This window comes from Euprymna scolopes, chromosome 1 (genome assembly GCF_053919585.1).
Source record: "Euprymna scolopes isolate OS-2025 chromosome 1, ASM5391958v1, whole genome shotgun sequence".
Classification (NCBI taxonomy): Eukaryota; Metazoa; Mollusca; class Cephalopoda; order Sepiida; family Sepiolidae; genus Euprymna; species Euprymna scolopes.
Genome location: NC_136482.1, coordinates 9447482 through 9465719, shown reverse-complemented (window position 1 = coordinate 9465719; position 18238 = coordinate 9447482). Strand labels below are relative to the sequence as shown.

The 18238-nt window shown below is 34.1% G+C and overlaps 1 protein-coding gene across 7 annotated transcripts in view; it reads right to left on the bottom strand.

The window, feature by feature from the left end:
• The window catches only part of LOC145278160 (uncharacterized), a 228701-nt gene extending 211882 nt beyond the window's left edge, over positions 1–16819 (bottom strand). For 2 of the 7 annotated variants that reach the window (XM_080130471.1, XM_080130591.1), the window contains exon 1: positions 16072–16766. The gene's annotated coding sequence lies outside the window, so the exon portion shown is untranslated. Of the gene's footprint in view, positions 1–16071 lie in introns of all 7 variants that reach the window. The other 5 variants (XM_080130662.1, XM_080130670.1, XM_080130652.1 and 2 more) reach the window with 4 other exon arrangements.
• Positions 16820–18238: the final 1419 nt, after the last annotated feature.

Genomic DNA, 18238 nt, shown 5'->3' with positions numbered 1-18238 from the left:
CGCAACGTCCCTTCTGTGGGAGAGAGGTTGCAGGGAAAAGAAAAGGGCATGCCCCACTAGGCTACAAAGTCTATTTTGTACTCTGTCAAGGCAGGATAGGCTGTTTTTAGCAGCTCCTGCCCAGATATGGCGGCAGTACTCCATCCTTGGACGTACTTGGCTTTTATATAGATAGAGAATTGCATCAGCAGTGAGATATCTCTAGTGTTTCTGCCATTTCCTTAGATCTGTGTCCACTCATGCTTGTTATAAAGAGTTGTGTCATCAGCAAATATACCCATCTCCGAAACAATTTTATCAGGGAGGTCATTTATGAATATCAGGAATAATAAAGGTCCAAGGATAGACCACTGAGGTACTCTCGCATTTATATCATATTGTTTAGATGAACGACCATCGACGACATCCTGGATTCTTCTCTTACTTAAGAAGGATTTAATTACATTATTATTCTTCAAGTGATACCATATGATCTAATTTTTCTTAGAAGACCATCATGCCATACCCTGTCAAAAGCCTTAGATATATCGAGGGCTACTGCTCTACCCTTCTCTGTTTTGTCCAGTAAACGGTATATAGGTTCAGAGATTACAGTTAGGATATCTGCTGTGGAACGGGCTTGGCTAAATCCATATTTTTTGTCGGTCAGGAGTTTAGCAGTTGTAAGGTGTTGGACTAGAGCTTGATTAATTAAGGACTCAAATATTTTGGCGAAAAGCGGGAGAAGGCTAATGAGGCGATAATTTAATGGGTCAGTTCTTTCGCCAGTATTCTTGAGAACTGGTACCACAGAAGCGGTTTTCCAGTCGTCAGGAAAGCAAGATTCGTTAAGGCATTTGTTGAAAAGTTTGGAGAGAACTGGAGCAACCTCAGTGGAGCATTTTTTTAATAGCACAACCAGGATGAGATCGGGTCCACATGCTTTTGAGGTGTCTAGTTTTTTTATGATACCATGTACCTGAGAAGGGTTGATTTTCAAATCATCTAGTGTGGCGTCTGTCCACAAAGTCAGAGAGGAAGTGGTGTGCCGGGTCCAATGTGGAGTTTGAGGCAAACCGACTGGCAAGCAGTTTTGGGTCGAGAATTTAGGGCAATTTCTACCATTAGTACAGCGTGATCAGCATTCCCGAGTGGGCTAAGGGCATTCGTTATTCAATCATCGGGAACTTTGGTTACTTAGAAGTGGGAGCACGTAGATAATTGGTGCATAGAGGGCAAAATCAAGACTTGGGACCACTTCCATTGTCTTCCCCAGAAAATTTTATAGACAGGATTTAAATGTCATAAAAAAAATAGGGTATATTTACAGTTTTAAGGAAGTTTTGCCTTCATAATTGTCTAGGGATTCCTGAATATTTCAATTGTCTTTCCTAGTAAATTTTACATAAAAATTTTTGATTTAAGTACATTCTCTAAATTTTCTTTCTATATGAAACACTGAAGCATAACATACACAGACATAAGGTTATATATAAGTAATTAAAGAATATTGAAACATTTTTTAAATGGAGATTTATCAAATCGAGATATAAGAAGCTCAGCATGTGGGATGGAAGAAAAGCATATAAAAGAAAATTATAAACAAAATAAAGTAAATATGGATTTATTTGTTAGTTCAATGAAATAGAAAACATCATTGGTAGGAAGAGATATAAATGGTCTTTATTCCTAGGCATTTTGAAGCCTAATGCTTCTCATCAGAAGAAGAGAAAGGAGCTAAGTTATTAATATAGGGAAATGTGACATCTAGCTTATGATACATAAGAAAGAGGATGTTATATTGTTAAAATTAAAATAAGATGAATAGAAAAAAATAGGAGTACAGGTGGAGATAAATATGAAGATAATAAAAAATAAATAAAAATTAAAATAATAAAATAAAATAGAAGGAATATCAATAAGAATGTGAGACATGAGGTATAAGGAAGTAATTAGAAGAAAGATAGGGAGCTGTAACTTGTGGTTATATAAGGAGGGGATATAATGAGGTCCGAGGAGTTCTAAATTGGTACAAAAATTAGAAGTAGGGTAGGAAGCTGGAAATTACCTAAGGAGGGGGGATACATTACAAACTGAGGGGAACTAGATTGGTGGCTAAAATGGGTAGGATTTTAAAGTAATACATAATAGGGGAAGAGAAAGGGAATATATAAAAAATTTCAAGACAAACCCCTAGCAGAAATAATGGGAGATATGTGGAATGAGATAATGTATACTAGGTATAAAGAGTATTTATAACCCAATGTTTTCTCATTGAACTGACAAATAAATCCATATAAACTTTATCTTGTCTATAAAGTTCTCACTCACACATACACACACATATATATTTTACACACACGAGGTATGTGCAAAATGAATAGCCAATGCCCATTCACCAAAATCAGGAAATTAATCAATTTTAATGAAATTTTCAGTATTTATCAAATAATGATTACAGAATAATGAATACATTATTTTTATTTGAATTTTAGTGGAAATGTATTATTTTTTTAAAACAAAAAGATACCTTTACTAATTAATTCCCCTAAAGTCTGTATTAGTGAAATCAATATAACTCGAAGAAAAATTTCTAGAACTAACGATATTATCATTGAATTAAGCATTATTTATTTCATATTTTCACACAAAAAGAAATTATGATTGCAAAAAATATTTCGTTTTTTTTTTTAGATTACATTTTTAGCATAATTTTTATATGCAAGATCCTAATATTCTCCTTGTCTAAATGAACATGGACTCTTCAGCATAACAATTTTTTTATATTCTTGAAAAATAAAAAAACTGAAAAGATTTAAAAGCAGGAAAACAGAAAAATAATTAAATTAAAAAAGGGTAAAAATTATGCAAAGGTTCATGATAGGAATGTACAGATGGGAGCTGTTAAAAAAAAAAAAAGAAGAAAACCAGTCGGTTTTGCACTTTCTACCTTCGTCCAACCACCTGATGTCATTTTCAGATAGCCTCTTGACTTTCTGACATTTTGGGCTTCCGTAAACTCATGCTAGATGACTTCATTGTTTTGTTTGTAAAAAGCCAGAATCTCTCGTTTTGGGGGGCTAATTAAGCTATTTTATTTCTTTTGTACAAACAAGGTGTTTTTTTAAATTTAATTCAATATCTTAGAATTTTACTAATTATCTTTGAAATAGTCATAGAAAATTATATTTATCTTTCAAGGGATTTTTACAATTAATTTATTTAACTTCAAAATTTAGCTGAACTTGTCAGTTCCTGAATGTCATTATAACTTTTTCTCCAAGTGCACAAATGTGTTTTCCTTTTGGAAATTAACTGAAGGCTTTAATTTTTCAAATACAATCAAAAAGTAATTAGAAACCTACAAAAAAAATTATGATAAACCGGCTTTCAAAACTTTGTCCCCTATTAATGTTCCATCATTAATACATGTATAGGAATATATTTTATTCATTTTATTTTATGAATAACAATGAACATCAAACTCTGGTGTCAGGTTGGAGGAAATTTTAGATAATATTTTCAATTCACAAACATTGGAACAGAGTCAAAATTTTATTTTAGTGTTTTTGGTATAACCTTTTCAAAGTAGGATTTCAAAAGTTAGTGTGTTTTTTTTTTACACAGTGATCACCACTTATCAAGGCCCGGAAGCCACTCAGGGATAAGGGTTATTGCAAGTACATTACGTTAGTGTGGAGATTTGATGAAGTGTTTACTTAAGGGGGCGGTTCATTAGGAATTTGTTAACGTTGGACTTGAAGAAATCCAAGTTGTAGTCTGGTGGGAAGCAGGCAGACGGAACAGAGTTCCACAGGCGTGTAGTTCTAAGAAAGAAGCTTTGTTCATGGAATCCGCGTTTTGATTTAGGCACAGATATAGAGTGGGGGAGATTTTTCACAGTGGATTCAGCTAGACGGGTGTTTTTCGTGAAAGATTGGCGAGGGGGGACCAGAGATTGGAGTTCAGACGAGCATCTGTCATGGAAATAACGATAAAACAAGGATAGGCTCGCAACGTCTCTTCTGTGAGGTTGCAGGGTAGAGAAAAGGGCATTCCCCACTAAGCCACGAAGTCTATTTTGTACTCTGTCAAGGCAGGATAGGCTGTTTTTAGCAGCTCCTGCCCAGATATGGCAACAGTGTTCCATCCTTGGACGTACTTGGCTTTTGTGTGAGAAAGAGAAAGAAATAAAGAATGGGGGAAAAAAAGAATGTGTACATATTTCTTAGAATCAAACAAATAACAATAATTGGAAATGTTATAAGCAAGAACTTCAAAAATGATAGTGTAAAGTTGTATCTCTTTTTGAAATAGTCTCACCTAAATTACAAGTGAACTCTGATGAACTGCCGTCAGCAGTGTGAAAGACATGTAAAAATATAAAACTAGGCAGGAGACGCATTCAGCTGATTCCAACTTGAATATCAGAAAAAGGAAAACTCAATTTGAATCTCACACAGGTTTCATGTGAGATTTTTATACTTCCGAATAGAATTCATTCATTCATTTCATATGAATCAGATAATTCGATTGTTGGCATTGGTTTCCTCAATATCTTTAGAGTTAGAATCCTTTCTAGAAAGGCATTGAGTACTTATGGAAGGTTGCCAACATTCTAAATGAAAGTGTTTCTGTGGAGCAAACCGGATTAGAACTTGGCACACCCAGATCGTCAGTCTGTATCATTAACGACTAAGCCATTATCACCTCCTGGTCAGACTAGTTAATCTTTTATCATATACCTAGGAGATTAGAAGGTGGACCTTGGGTTTACTTTCATCAGTCTTGTAATTCTTGCTTCTCTCATTTTGTCTTTTAGTCCTCACATTCCATGAGTACTGCTTCTGACAAAGGAGAAGAAATTGCTGATTTCTGTGTCAGAATCTATCCATCTAACACGTATAGTTGTTTTCTTTTACCTTAAAGATGTTTTTAAACTCTACACTTCAAGTGGCTTCATGTCTTGTCTGAAGCGATTTCCATTAAAAAAATATATATACAGGATTCGTATTTTCAAGGTTGTTTATAACAAGGTTGTCTTTTGAAATGTTAAATACTTTCTTTTGAAGGCATGGAATAAATTAGCAAGGTTTAGAACATTTTATGGACACTCAATGACCTGCAATTTCTAGGCGCCAATGTCCTTGAAATGTTGCAGTGACTGTTGTTGTTGTTGTTGAGCCTCATTCATTCATTTTGAATGAATCAGATGATTATTGTTGGTATTGGTTTTCCTTGACATCTTTCTAGTTAGAATTCATTCTAGAAAGATATCAGGTACTTAATAAAAGCAACCATGTGACGCTGTCCAACATCCTGAATGAAAGTGTTTCTGGATTTGAACTTAGCACACCCTGGATTTTAATCCATATCGTTAACTACTTAGCTATTATCTTCCAAATACAAGTGCATCTCGTTGTCTAATATAATTAAGGAAAGATAACTATTGTTAAAAGAGAAGTAACTGCTGAATACACCTTTTAATATACAAAGCATATTTTCAAGATTTAATATAAAAATATTAGAACCGTGACATAACAGATAAAGTACTAAGTAAAACCCAGTTCTCAGTTATATTCTTCTAGCGATTGTGGGTTCGTTCCTCAGCGCAGGTGATACTAAGAATAAAATTGTGAATTACTGATGGAATGGAACATTCCAGACAATTAAAGATGTTGGTTAATTTTATTTGGAAATATTTGCTAATTTCAGATTCAACGATAGTCAAACAAAAAAAAAACATTGCCCTATCACTAACCCTAAGTTGGGAGCTGTACTGATAAGATAAGTCACATTTTTAAACCATTTTTTAAGGAATGAAACTCCAAGAACATAGATTAGTTGGCCATATTAATCACAAAACAAAACAAATTTTAAGAAGTTTAAAACTAAATAGGTCATTTGCATTTGATAACTATTACTTGTATATATATATATATTTTTTTTTTTTTTTAGTTTTTTCGATTTCTGTTTTATTAATTACTAGCGGGGGTACCCGGCGTTGCCCAGGTGTTTGGAGGTGTGTATGAAGGAGAGGACCCTGTTTTAATATTATAAAAATAATATGATGTTATAAAAAATTGGAAAAACCGAAACAAAGCAAAACTGCGAACAAATGTAAAAAAAAAAAAAAAAAAGGAAAAAAAGGTGTAAAAAAAGAAAAAAGGTTTAGGTAGGAAGACAGGCTCGAACACGAAGCATCGAGGCTAAGGCGGAAAAGAAATGCCTGACACGTTACCTCTACGCCAAAATGACACACAATTGAGAACGGATAAAATTAACCCTTTAAAAACACTTGCATGTAGTTGCAACTAGCGTCAACGTTTTCTAGGTCAAACATGACGTCATTGTCGTAGTAGCAGCAGGAGGCCGAGTTTAGGGTGAAGGAACACCCACACACACATTTTAGCTTTTATATTTATAGATGCCCCCCGCCCTGGTTCAGCTAATATATGACGCATAAAATTGTAAGGAATAAAAAACAAAACGAACGTGAAAGAATACCAAAGGAAAAAAAAGGAAAAAAAAAAAAGAAAAACCCCAAAAAAGTTACCACGTAAAATGCAAATATGTTTATTTAAATCTAATTTTTTTGTAAATGGAAAAACAAAATTCAAAAAAATAAAACTTACGGTGTATAATGAAAATATGTTTATTAGATTTTATTTATTTATTTTTCTTTGTTTCAATAAAAAAGAAAAAAAATGAATAAATAAAACCAGAAAACTGACTGTGTTTTTTATTTTTTTTAATGTTGGTTTGTTTTGGTTTCTTTTTTTGTAATGTTTTCTTTGTTGTCGCTGTTAACCAAGTTGAATGTCGTCTGATTCCAATATCGATAGCGTAGTAGTAATTGTGCTAATGACACTCTCAGAAATGCAATGTATAGAAATAAATAATGAATAAGTAACTAATCCGAAAATAGGAAGTCAGTTCTCCCCCCCCCCAGTATCACATATGAAATCAGTGCAAACATAATAGAAGTATAAAAGGCAGTAAATAAAATATTAAAGCGACTAATCGGTGCTGACTGTTAAAGTTTTTTGTAAAAACTGGAATCCAATGTTAGTTCGTTTCGTTTAAGTAATCCTTCGAATCATAACTCCCACCCCCCACCCCTACAAAAAGAAGAAAAAAAGGGAAAAAAAGAAGAAATTTATAAAATGGCACAAGTAACCCACAGAATAACTGGAATGTAAAGTTGCGTTTTACCCGATGGAAAAATGCCAATCCATATTTTTTAAGCAACTAAGAACTCAAACCGGTCTTCCTCATATATTCCCTTGTGGACGTATCCGCAGCAGTGTTAAGTGGTCGCAGGCAGAGTATGAATCGAATAGAGAGAAAAGATTTGACAACTTCCATTAATTCTAACCGATTGTGGCAGTGAACTATCACCGGAAAAAATATAGAAATGTACGAATATCAAGGAACTGTAAGGGTAATAGGCCTATAGCACACCTCAGATCCTGTGCTGAAGTGTGGGAACATTAAATTTGAATGTAATGTCGTGATTTTAATCCTATTATGGTCAAACTCACACGGGAAAAAATTAGTTCACTTTATTTATATAGAGAAGAGATTATAATATATCCATACCAAAAGAAAACTTGTTTTTAGCATCAAAATACAAAAAATAGAGGCAACTTTTGTAAGGCAAAATTGAGCTTTAAGAGGTCTAAGAGTTGAACAGTCCCGAACAAAATGGCTGATCCAAAACACATAAAAAACAAAAAAAAAACATGGTATACAAGCAATGAACAATTAAAAAATAGTATTGCTACCCAAAATTAGGGTTGAGGAAGAACAAGTGGGGTTTTTTGTTGTTTTTTTTTGGATATTTTTTTCTGTGTTCAAAATTCGCCTTTCTATGAAAAAACAAAAATAAAGAAAAATCTGTGTAATGGAAAGAAAACATTGTATACCAAAAATCATTTAGATTGACCAAGTAGCTTTATTTTTAGATAAGAAAATGAAATGTTATGGCTAAACTACGAGCAACAATCTTACAATGCCATTTTGAAGGAACAAATGAGATAATTCCAAATCAAGATTTTAGAAAGACATTCTTAACATGAGAAGGAAGCGTATAAGAAAACTACTTGAATTTACATGATTTTTGGTGCACAATATTTTCTTTCCGTCACCGTATGTACATCTTACAAATTTTTCTTTCTTTTTTTTGGGGGGGGGGTTCTATATATATGATATAAAAATAGTCCCCCTCTTATAAAAAGTAAAAATACAAAATCAAAGTTAAATAAAACTTACTTTTATAATTAATTTTTAAACACTTAATTCTTCTCTTATTATATGAATTGCTTCATTTAATCATGTACAGCTTTTACAACCTGTATTTTTACTAAAAAGATTTGTATCTTTAATTAATTTATTGCCTTACATGTTGTTGTTGTTGCTGTCATTATTAAAGTCACTAGCATGATTGAATTGATTTCAACATCAGATTTTAACAGGAATAAAATTGTAATTTTTAAATACAGAACATACTGGTGAGGTTTTCTCCTTAAGACAATGCTTAAACAGCTTTGTAAGAATGGGAGCTAGTTCTGGTTGAAGCTTTTTCAGCACTATAATTGAAATGCCGTCAGGGCCAGTTGTTTTACTGGAATCAAGGTTTTTGATTAGCTTGGCAACATCACACACAGATATTTTTATGTCGCATAGCATGTTTTCAAACACAGGAGGAAATACAGGGGATTGGTGGCCCTGATCTCATAGGATAGAATTAGCTGCAAAGTTCTTAGCAAAACTTTGTCCGATGCTGACAAGGTTACTTCAGGTCTATCGTTGATAGTTAAAGCACACACTTCTATTCAGGACCCTGTTTATTATTTGCCAAAACTGTTGGGAACCAAACCACTGCTCGACTACTTTGGACTTGACGGACTGAGCATACAACTCTTGTGTTCTTTATTACTCTTTTACAGTGGTTGCTGGCAGTCCTGAAGGCAGTTTTAGTTTCAGTGCATCTATTACATTGGAAGCAATGGAAATGGTGATTTCTGTGCACAATGGCAGCTGCACATTCTGGAGAGAACCACAGCTGGCTTTTGGGTTTTTACTAGAATTTTTGGGAGAGTATGAAGTGGTCTATATTTACAATTAACCATTCCATCAGGTATGATGCTATAGAGGACACATTCTTTTTAAACATGGAACGCAGATGTGGATCTGATATAAATGTATGGAAACTATCCTAGTCAGCTATAGAGTATCGATATACTGTATGATGGAGAGGTATGTCGGAGGGTTTATTACTTTTTGTTTTTATCTTAACTGATACAACTGAGTGGTCAGAAGATCCCAGTGGAGACAGAATGGAGGATGAACATAGCTCAGGGCAAATTGTGAGAAAAAGGTATAGGAGACTTACATAGTGACCATCAGTATCGGGCACATAGGTGGGTTTGTGAACAATCTGAGTTAGGTCATAAGCAATGGAGAAACCATGACAAAACCGCCCCTCATCATCTGTCTTGTTTGAGTGGGCTAACCATTCCATATGAAACTAGTTTTAACATTCTTTCACATTCACATGTACTTCAGAATAATCTACCCTTGTAGATTAAATAAACAGTTCAGTTTAAAATTGTGTATCGGTTACCGAATACTTTTGCAGTTTACAGTTCATGCTGAAATAACGTAATTATTTTAGAAACCTATTCTTAACATGTGGGAGGGATTTGTTAGCTATTCTATATTTTCAGCTAACAATTTAGTAAACAAGATATCATAAAAATTTAACTTAACTTGAAAAAAAAAATTAGCACGATTTGTAAACTGCAGAAGTACCAGTTACGAGGTTAAACATAAAGATTACCCAGTTTTAAAAAATTACAATTGAAGAAGGTTGGAGATTCCATCGGCTGAAACGTTGTGAACATAACAATCAGGAGGCGAATAGTAATTCAAATAATACAAATGAATTGTAAAACTTTTAGGGGCATTTTGTGCTATAGACAACAAAACGAAAAAGTGGTCATAAAACAAATATATAACAAATAAATGTTACCAAAGCTAAGAAGTTACTATTTTAACTATCTGGGTAATTTGAATGGGGGAATAACTTATTTCAAATCGTTTATTTACTTCAAAACACAACGAGAACAAAATGGCCAACATGAAACGGTTATCTAGGGAATCTCTGTAATCGCTCAAAAATCGAAAATTAAGCCAAATACGTTCCCATTAAATATTATGGTGCATTTATTGAATGAGTTTCTAGAAGGATTTCCTTTCATTTTCGATTTTTTTTAGCAATTATCAAGACTCCAAAAAGACCGTCTCATGTGTGACATTTTTTTTTCTTGTTCTAACGTAAAACTGGACACTACTTGTGTTTTGGAGTAAATAAACACTTTAAAATAAGTTAAAACACCAAAATCTTATCCAGTTAAGTAGATGAGTAACTTATCTTGCATTTGGTAATATTTATTTTTTATGTATTTGTCTTTTTAACCACTCTTTCGTTTTGTTGTCTATACTACAAAATTTCCAAAAATAGTACGGGCTGTAAACTGCAGAAGTCTGAGAAGAACGGGTTACCAAGTTACATACAAATTTCAAATTTCGGAAAAATACACCTGAAGAAGGTTGGATTACATCAGCTGAAACGTTGTGAACATAACAATCAAGGGGAGAATAGTAATTCGAATAATACAAATGAACTGATAGATATAGATGTTTATGCAGTATAAGGATCATGCTATCGTCGGAATTGTCCGGGCTGTTTACGGAAAACGCCGGAAGTTATCGAACGAAAGTTTTGTGATTTTTTTTTTTTTCAACAAAAAATAAATTATTTCAGTATTTTTTATGACCTGCCCCAGCATAGAATAAACACCCCAACCACCCCATGTTAAGAACGGCTTTTGGGGTTGGGGGGTGTTTATTCCAAAAGCTGTTCTTAATATGAGGAAGTTTGGATGTTTATAATACGCTGGGGCACGTCGTAAAAATTTACCATTATTTCTGTAAATACAAGACTAATTCAATGAAAGATATTATTTGAAAAATGAAAACAAGATTCTTGAATACTTATTGGACATTTCTTACAAAACTTTCAGAAAATTAAAATTCAAAGCAACAAAAAGAAAACATTTATTATAAGTTTCATATTTTTTTAATAACAAACAGACCCTAATTTACCTTATATGTGATTCCGACTCGCACTTGCTTACACCACTGCATTTATATTTTCCCTCTATCGCCCCCAAACCAGCGGAGTTACTCTCTTTAAGAGCATATCTGAGAAAATTGACCACATCCTGTCTGCTCATTCTTCAGCTAATCCCCATTTGTAGTGACTTCAATTTCCACAATGTGGAATGACTGACCCACTCAAACAAGACAGATGATGAGGGGAGGTTCTTTCATGATTTCACCATTGCCTATGACCTCACCCAGATTGTTCACTAACTCACTCGTGTGCCTGATACTTCCGGTCAATACGCTAGCCTTCTAGACCTTTTTCTCACAACTTCCCCTGAGCTATGTTCATGTTCTATTCTGTCCCCTCTGGGATATTCCGACCACTCAGTTGTATCAGTTAAGATAAAAAACGAAATGCAATAAATCTTCAGATGTACCTCTCCACCATACTGTATATCAATACGCTATGGCTGACTGGGATAGCTTCCGTACATTTATATCTGATCTACCCCTGCATTCCATGTTTAAAAAGGATGTGTCCTCGATAATATGAGGCCTGATGGAATGGTTAATTGTAGGCATAGACCAATTCATACCATCCAAAAAATACCAACATAAACCTAACAGCCAGCCATGGTTCTCCCCAGAATGTGCTGCTGCCATCACACACAGAAATTACTTTTTCCATAGCTACCAACATAATAGATGCACTGAGACTAAATTGCTTTCAGGACTGCCAGCAACCACTGTAAAAGAGTAATAAAAAATGCTCAGTCCGTTAAATCCAAAGTAGCTGAGCAGTGGCTTGGTTCCCACCAGTTTTGGCAAATACCAAACAGGATCCTGAATAGAAGCGTGCGTTCTATCACAACCATCATCAATGGACCTGAGGTCATCTCATCAGCATCCGACAAGGCCAAACTATTTGCCAAAAACTTTGCAGCTAATTCTACCCTATGCGACGAAGGCCATCAGCTCCCTGTATTTCCTCCTATAACAGACAACACGTTATGCAACATACAAATATCTGTGTGTGAAGTCGCCAAGCTAATTAAGAACCTTGATTCTAGTAAAGCAACTGGCCCTGACGGCATTCCAATTATAGTGCCGAGAAAGCTTCAACCACAACTTGATCCCATACTTACAAAACTCTTTAAGCATTGCCTTAAGGAGAAGTGCTTCCCAACACCCTGGAAAACCTCATCAGTATGCTCTGTATTCAGGTGATAAGTCGTCTCCCTCTCAGTACAGACCAATAAGTCTCCTGTGTGTCATGAGTAATTTGCTGGAATCCATATTAAATAGAGGAGTCAACCACCTCAGTAGAAATAACCTTCTTAGTGACACGCAATATGGTTTCCATTCTGCCAGATCTACAGCAAATGTGCTAACAGTTATATCTCATAGGATTAGTGAATCTGTTGACAAAGGTTTCCTTTCTAGGGCAATTTAACCCTTATCCTCGAGTGGTCTCTGGGCCTTGATAAGTGGTGATGTCTATGTTAAAAAAAAAAAAAAAAATTGCTCTTGACATATCAAAGGCCTTTGATAAGGTATGGCATAAGGGTCTACTTCACAAGATTTCCAGCTACGGTATAACTAGAAATGTTTTCTCAATCATTAAATCATTTCTCTCCGATAGGCTCATAAGAGTAGTGGTTGATGGGCAGAAATCAGAGGCCCACAGTATTAATGCTGGAGTCCTTCAGGGGGTCCATCTTGGGCCCAACTCTCTTCCTGATCTACATCAATGATCTCCCAAAACACATACTTAAATCACTCGTTGACATCTATGCTGATGACACGATCATCTATGGCAACACATCAAAGGCCGTAAATGATAAAGTTCTCTCTGATTCTCTCTCCTCTGATCTTGAGCGCGTGGTACAATGGGGGAAAAGGTGGCTGGTTACTTTTAATGCATCTAAAACCAAGCTCCTATCTTTCCATCATCAATGCTCTAATCTCCATCTGGCATCAATTGAAATGGATGGTTCTCGTCTAGTGGAAGCTCCATGTTTCGATAAGCTTCTTTATTCCTGATCTGAAATGGAACACGTACATCAAGTCAGTTGCCAAGGTCACTGGAAAAATGGTAGGATCCTTCTATCGCTTCAGAAGATATCTCACGCCTGATGCAATTCTCTATCTATATAAAAGCCAAGTATGTCCAAAGATCATCTATGGCAACACATCATCTGGGCAGGAGCTGCTAAAAACAGCCTATCCTGCCTTGACAGAGTACAAAATAAGCTTTGTGGCTTAGTAGCGGATGCCCTTTTCTCTTCCCTGGAACCTCTCTCCCACAGGAGAAACATTGCGAGCCTGTTTTTGTTTTATCATTAATTCCATGGCAAGTGCTCGTCTGAGCTCCAATCTCTGGTCATCCCTCGACAATCTTTCACGATAAACATCCGTCTAGCTGAAACCACTATCAAATATTTTTCCTACTCTTTATCTGTGCCAAAATCAAAACGTAGATACTATGAACAAAGCTTCTTTCTTAGAAGTGCACGCCTGTGGAACTCTGTTCCGTTTGCCTGTTTCCCACCTGACTACAACCTTGATGTCTTCAAGTCCAACATAAACAAATTCCTGATGAACCGCCTCCTCAAGTAAGACACTTTATCAAATACTGTACACGCAATAACCCTTATCCCCAAGTGGCCTCCAGGCCTTGATAAGTGGTGACTACCTTGTAAAAATAAACTTGTTTTTTTGCAGATTTGCCATTTAGTTGCAAAAATATATTCAAACAAGGTAATCACTAAAAGGGGCCGGTAAAGGTCGACACCAGTATCTTAACAGAAACGTTTTTTTACAGCTTTCACAAACTTTAAAATTGAAACTGTAATCATGTGATTAAATTTAATTAAAATTAAACAAATTAAAAAAATAATGCAAGATGAAGTTTTAAAATGATTAAATATATTTTAATTTACAATTTAAAATTAAAAACATTGGCCAATAAAAATAAAATTTTGGGTACCTGGTGCCGTGCTGAAATGATAACGTTATTATTTTTAAAAAACATTTTTAGTGAAGAGTTGGGGGTGTTTTTTTTGTTTTTGTTTTTTTTAACTATTCTGTACTTCCACCTTACAATTAAAAAAAAAGGTATTGTGAAACTTGAATTTAAACTGGAAAAAAAAGAAAAGAAAAACAAAAAAGAACTATATAAAAATAGTGCGGTACCATCTGTCATCGTATGCATCCGAGAACAATATCTACTGTAAAATTAAACAAAAATTTGGTGCTTACGCATTTTTGGTACCATGCTATTTTTAAATATTTTTTTCAGGCTAAATTAAAGTTTCACGATTTTTTTTTTTTAATTGTAAGGTGGAAGCACTGAATAGTTACAAACCATCTCCCCATGTTAAGAATGGCTTTCAAAATAACATTATTATTTTAGCACAGTACCAAAAAATACATAAGTAGCCAAAATTTCATTTATTGGTCAATGTTTTTAATGTTAAATTATCAAATAAAATATATTTAATCATTTTAAAACTTCATCTTGCATTATTTGTTAAACAACGTGGTTAATTTAAATTAAATTTGTAACATGATGATCGATCACATTTTCAATAATTATTTGATTATATTTTACCCATTTAATGTTTGTCTCTCCTCTGATCTTGAGCACGTAGTACAATGGGGAAAGGAGTGACTGGTTACTTTTAATGCATCTAAAACCAAGCTTCTCTCTTTACATCAACATTCTGATCCACATCTGGCATCAATTGAAATGAATGGCTCTCGTCTTCAGGAGGCCTCAAGTTTTGACAAGCTTCTGGGCTTGACCATTACTCCTGATCTTAAATGGAACACGTACATCAAATCTGTTGCCAAGGTTGCTGGAAAAATGGTGGGATCTTTCTATCAATCCAGTAAATATCTCACTGCTGATGCTATTCTCTATCTATATAAGAGCCAGGTACGTCCAAGGATGGAATACTGTTGCCACATCTGGGCAGGAGCTGCTAGAAAGGACTTGTCCTGCCTTGATAGAGTTCAAAATAGACTTCGTAGCCTCGTAGGAGATGTCCTTTTCTCTTCCTTGCAACCTCTATCTCACAGAAGAGATGTTGCGAGTTTGTCTCTGATGTATCGTTATTTTCATGGAAAGTGTTCGACTGAGCTTCAATCTATGGTCCCCCCTCGCCAAACTTTCACAAGAAACACTCGTCTAGCTGTACACACTATCAATAATTCCCCCCACTCTTTATCTGTGCCTAAACCTAAACGTAGATTCCATGAACAAAGCTTCTTTCTTAGAACTGCACGCCTGTGGAATTGTCTTCCGTTTTCCTGCTTTCCGGCTGACTACAATATGGTTGTGTTCAAGTCTAACGTAAATAAGTTCTTGATGAGCCGTTCTATATAAGTTATCAAATTTACCAAATTTTCATTACTAATGATTACTATGTTGTCCAATTTCTACTGTACACTCTTTAACCCTTATCCTTGAGTGGCCTCTTGGCCTTGATAAGTGGTGATGCCTATGTAAAAAAAAATTTAAAAAAAAAAAAAAAAAAGCTTCTGCTAAGATACCGGTGTCGACCTTTAAGTGTCCCTTTTAGTGATTGCCTGGTTTGAGGATATTTGTACAACTAAACGGCAAATCTGTCTGGTTTTTTTTTTGGGGGGGGGGGTAAATCAAGAAAAATATTTTGATTTTTTTAAAGATTAAACCACCGATAGTAAATAAATGTTTTCTTTATCATTTTTTGACACTTTTCATCATTTTCCGTAAACCGCACGGACAATCCCGACGTTAACATTAACATGGTCCTTATACTGCATAAAGACAACCCATTTTTTATATATATATATATATATATATATATATATATATATATATATATATATATATATATAAGGGAATGCGATTTTTTTTTTTTTTTTACTTACTTGTGAAAGTTAAGACCGGTTGATTTCGGCACATTCAGCAATTATAAAAAGTGCCGGTAGCTGCAATCTGTTAGTATCGGTTGTTCCAGTTTGTAGGTAGAAATCAGGTATAATTATGGAAGTAAATAATGAAACGCGAAATTGTTTTGAATCTACTCGCCTGTGTAAAGGATATGACGCGTGCGGATGTCGAAATAAAAACTAATACTTTACTTTTACGACTTCAACTTGTACTAAATGAACTCTTTCCTGTTTGTTTGTTTGCTTGTTTTTGCTTTACTTCTTTTTTTTTAACAAAAAAGTGCAAAGTAAATCAGAGAGAAAATAAAGAAACAGCTTCTTAATTTGACGGGCGATAATTATTTTATTTTAGTTTCCTTAAATAAATCCTCACCTTTGAGTTCTTGAACTGAGGCCAATTTCTTCTACTTTTCTTTCTTTTCGTCTGTCACTCTGCGAGAATAAAAATGACAAGGAACAAATTTATTTCGATACAAATAAAGCTGCAGATTTAAGCACGCATAATACTATTTTAAAATATACTTTTTTTTCTTCTTCTTCTTATTTTTGGTCACGCATTGTGAATCGGAAACAATTACATTTAAAACAAGACGCAGTAAATAAAATAATAATTAAAAAATCAGTTAGTCGTTTAGAGTTACTTCCCTTGGTTTCAACTAAGTACCATCAACTATGATCGTACGGTCTGGTAATTTATCTTCCTCCCGCGTCGAGAAAATGTAACACTAGAGTCAACACACCCAAGAGGAGGAGCGCTTTTTGGTGTAGCAGAATTTTTGTAGGAATTTTTGACACCCCCTAACACGAAACTGCGAATAAAATATAAAAAAAACTCGTAATTTCTCTTTTAAAAGTGGGTTGTTTATTTTCTTTATGGATTATACTTCCAAAATAAACTATTAAAGTTGTTTTAAAAGTAATAGAAATATATTTTTTTTAAACAGTAATGAAATTAATTGAATTTTACGAGCTCAGTATTTTTAAATTTTTTAAATCTATCAAAATTTTTCTATTGATTCAATTTTTACAATATTTTCAAGGTCAATGTGAAATTTTATGCTTTTTCCAATAAACCGAATATAATATTTTAGAAAAACGTTTTTCTTATTCACGTCCCCCCCCCCCCGATTTTCAAATGTCTATTAAAAAGTAAATAATTAATTTACTCACCAAAGTTTTATATATCACAAATTGAAGATAAAAGATCAATAAATAATATATTCAAATTTTAAACAAAAAAAGTAGTGTTTTTTAGAAATTTACCTATAAAGTCCGAAGTGCAAAACTTTTTTTTTTTTTTTAAACACGTTGTTTGTTTTTGTTTTTGTTTTTTGTTTTTTTTTTTAATGAAACCTTGGTCCTTGCTCCTTTAATCAAAAAAAAATTAGGGTTTGAATTACGTTTTTCGAGAAGTTATAAGCTTGGAAAGACGGGGTGGAATTATTCAATATTTTTCACGAAATTTCTTACACACCTAGAAGAGCGCTCTGGTCTGCTGCAAAAAAAAAAAAAAAAAAAAAAAAGTCGGTATTCCCCGGTAGAAAATTACACACTTTCCCATATAAATTTAACAGGCCACTTCAGAAACGGCATAAACTTTTGTTGGTTTTGGTGCCGAGGTTAAAATTCTCCTGGCTAAACTCTCAGCCCTCTTCACCCCCAACTAAAAAATCACATTCTACTTTTTAAGACGTTTACTTGTGAACGCTCTGAAAAATTGGACGAAAAAGAAAAAGAAAAAAAAACAATTAAGTTAGAATTTACAGTGGAAATCACTCATTTTCCTATATAAATTTAGCGTAAAATGAACCTCCCCTTCCGAACCATTTTAACTTTTTAGAACAGTTAACAACATTGTTTACCACTAACCTTAAGTCTGAGTGACAAGATCGTAAAGCAACGCATAATCGCCTAAAATATTGGATCTCAAAAAACCGCACAGAATTTATCTCATAAAAAATGGTTAACTGTCCTAAAACGTAAGAATGGTTCAGAAATGGGGGATCATTTTAAGTTAAAGTTATATAAGAAATGGATCTCCCACTCTAAATTCTATTTATTTATATTTTTCTTTCTGACAAGTTTTACAAGGCGTTCAGGCATAATTGTTTTTTAATGGAAATCGCTTTGATGATGATGTTGGATG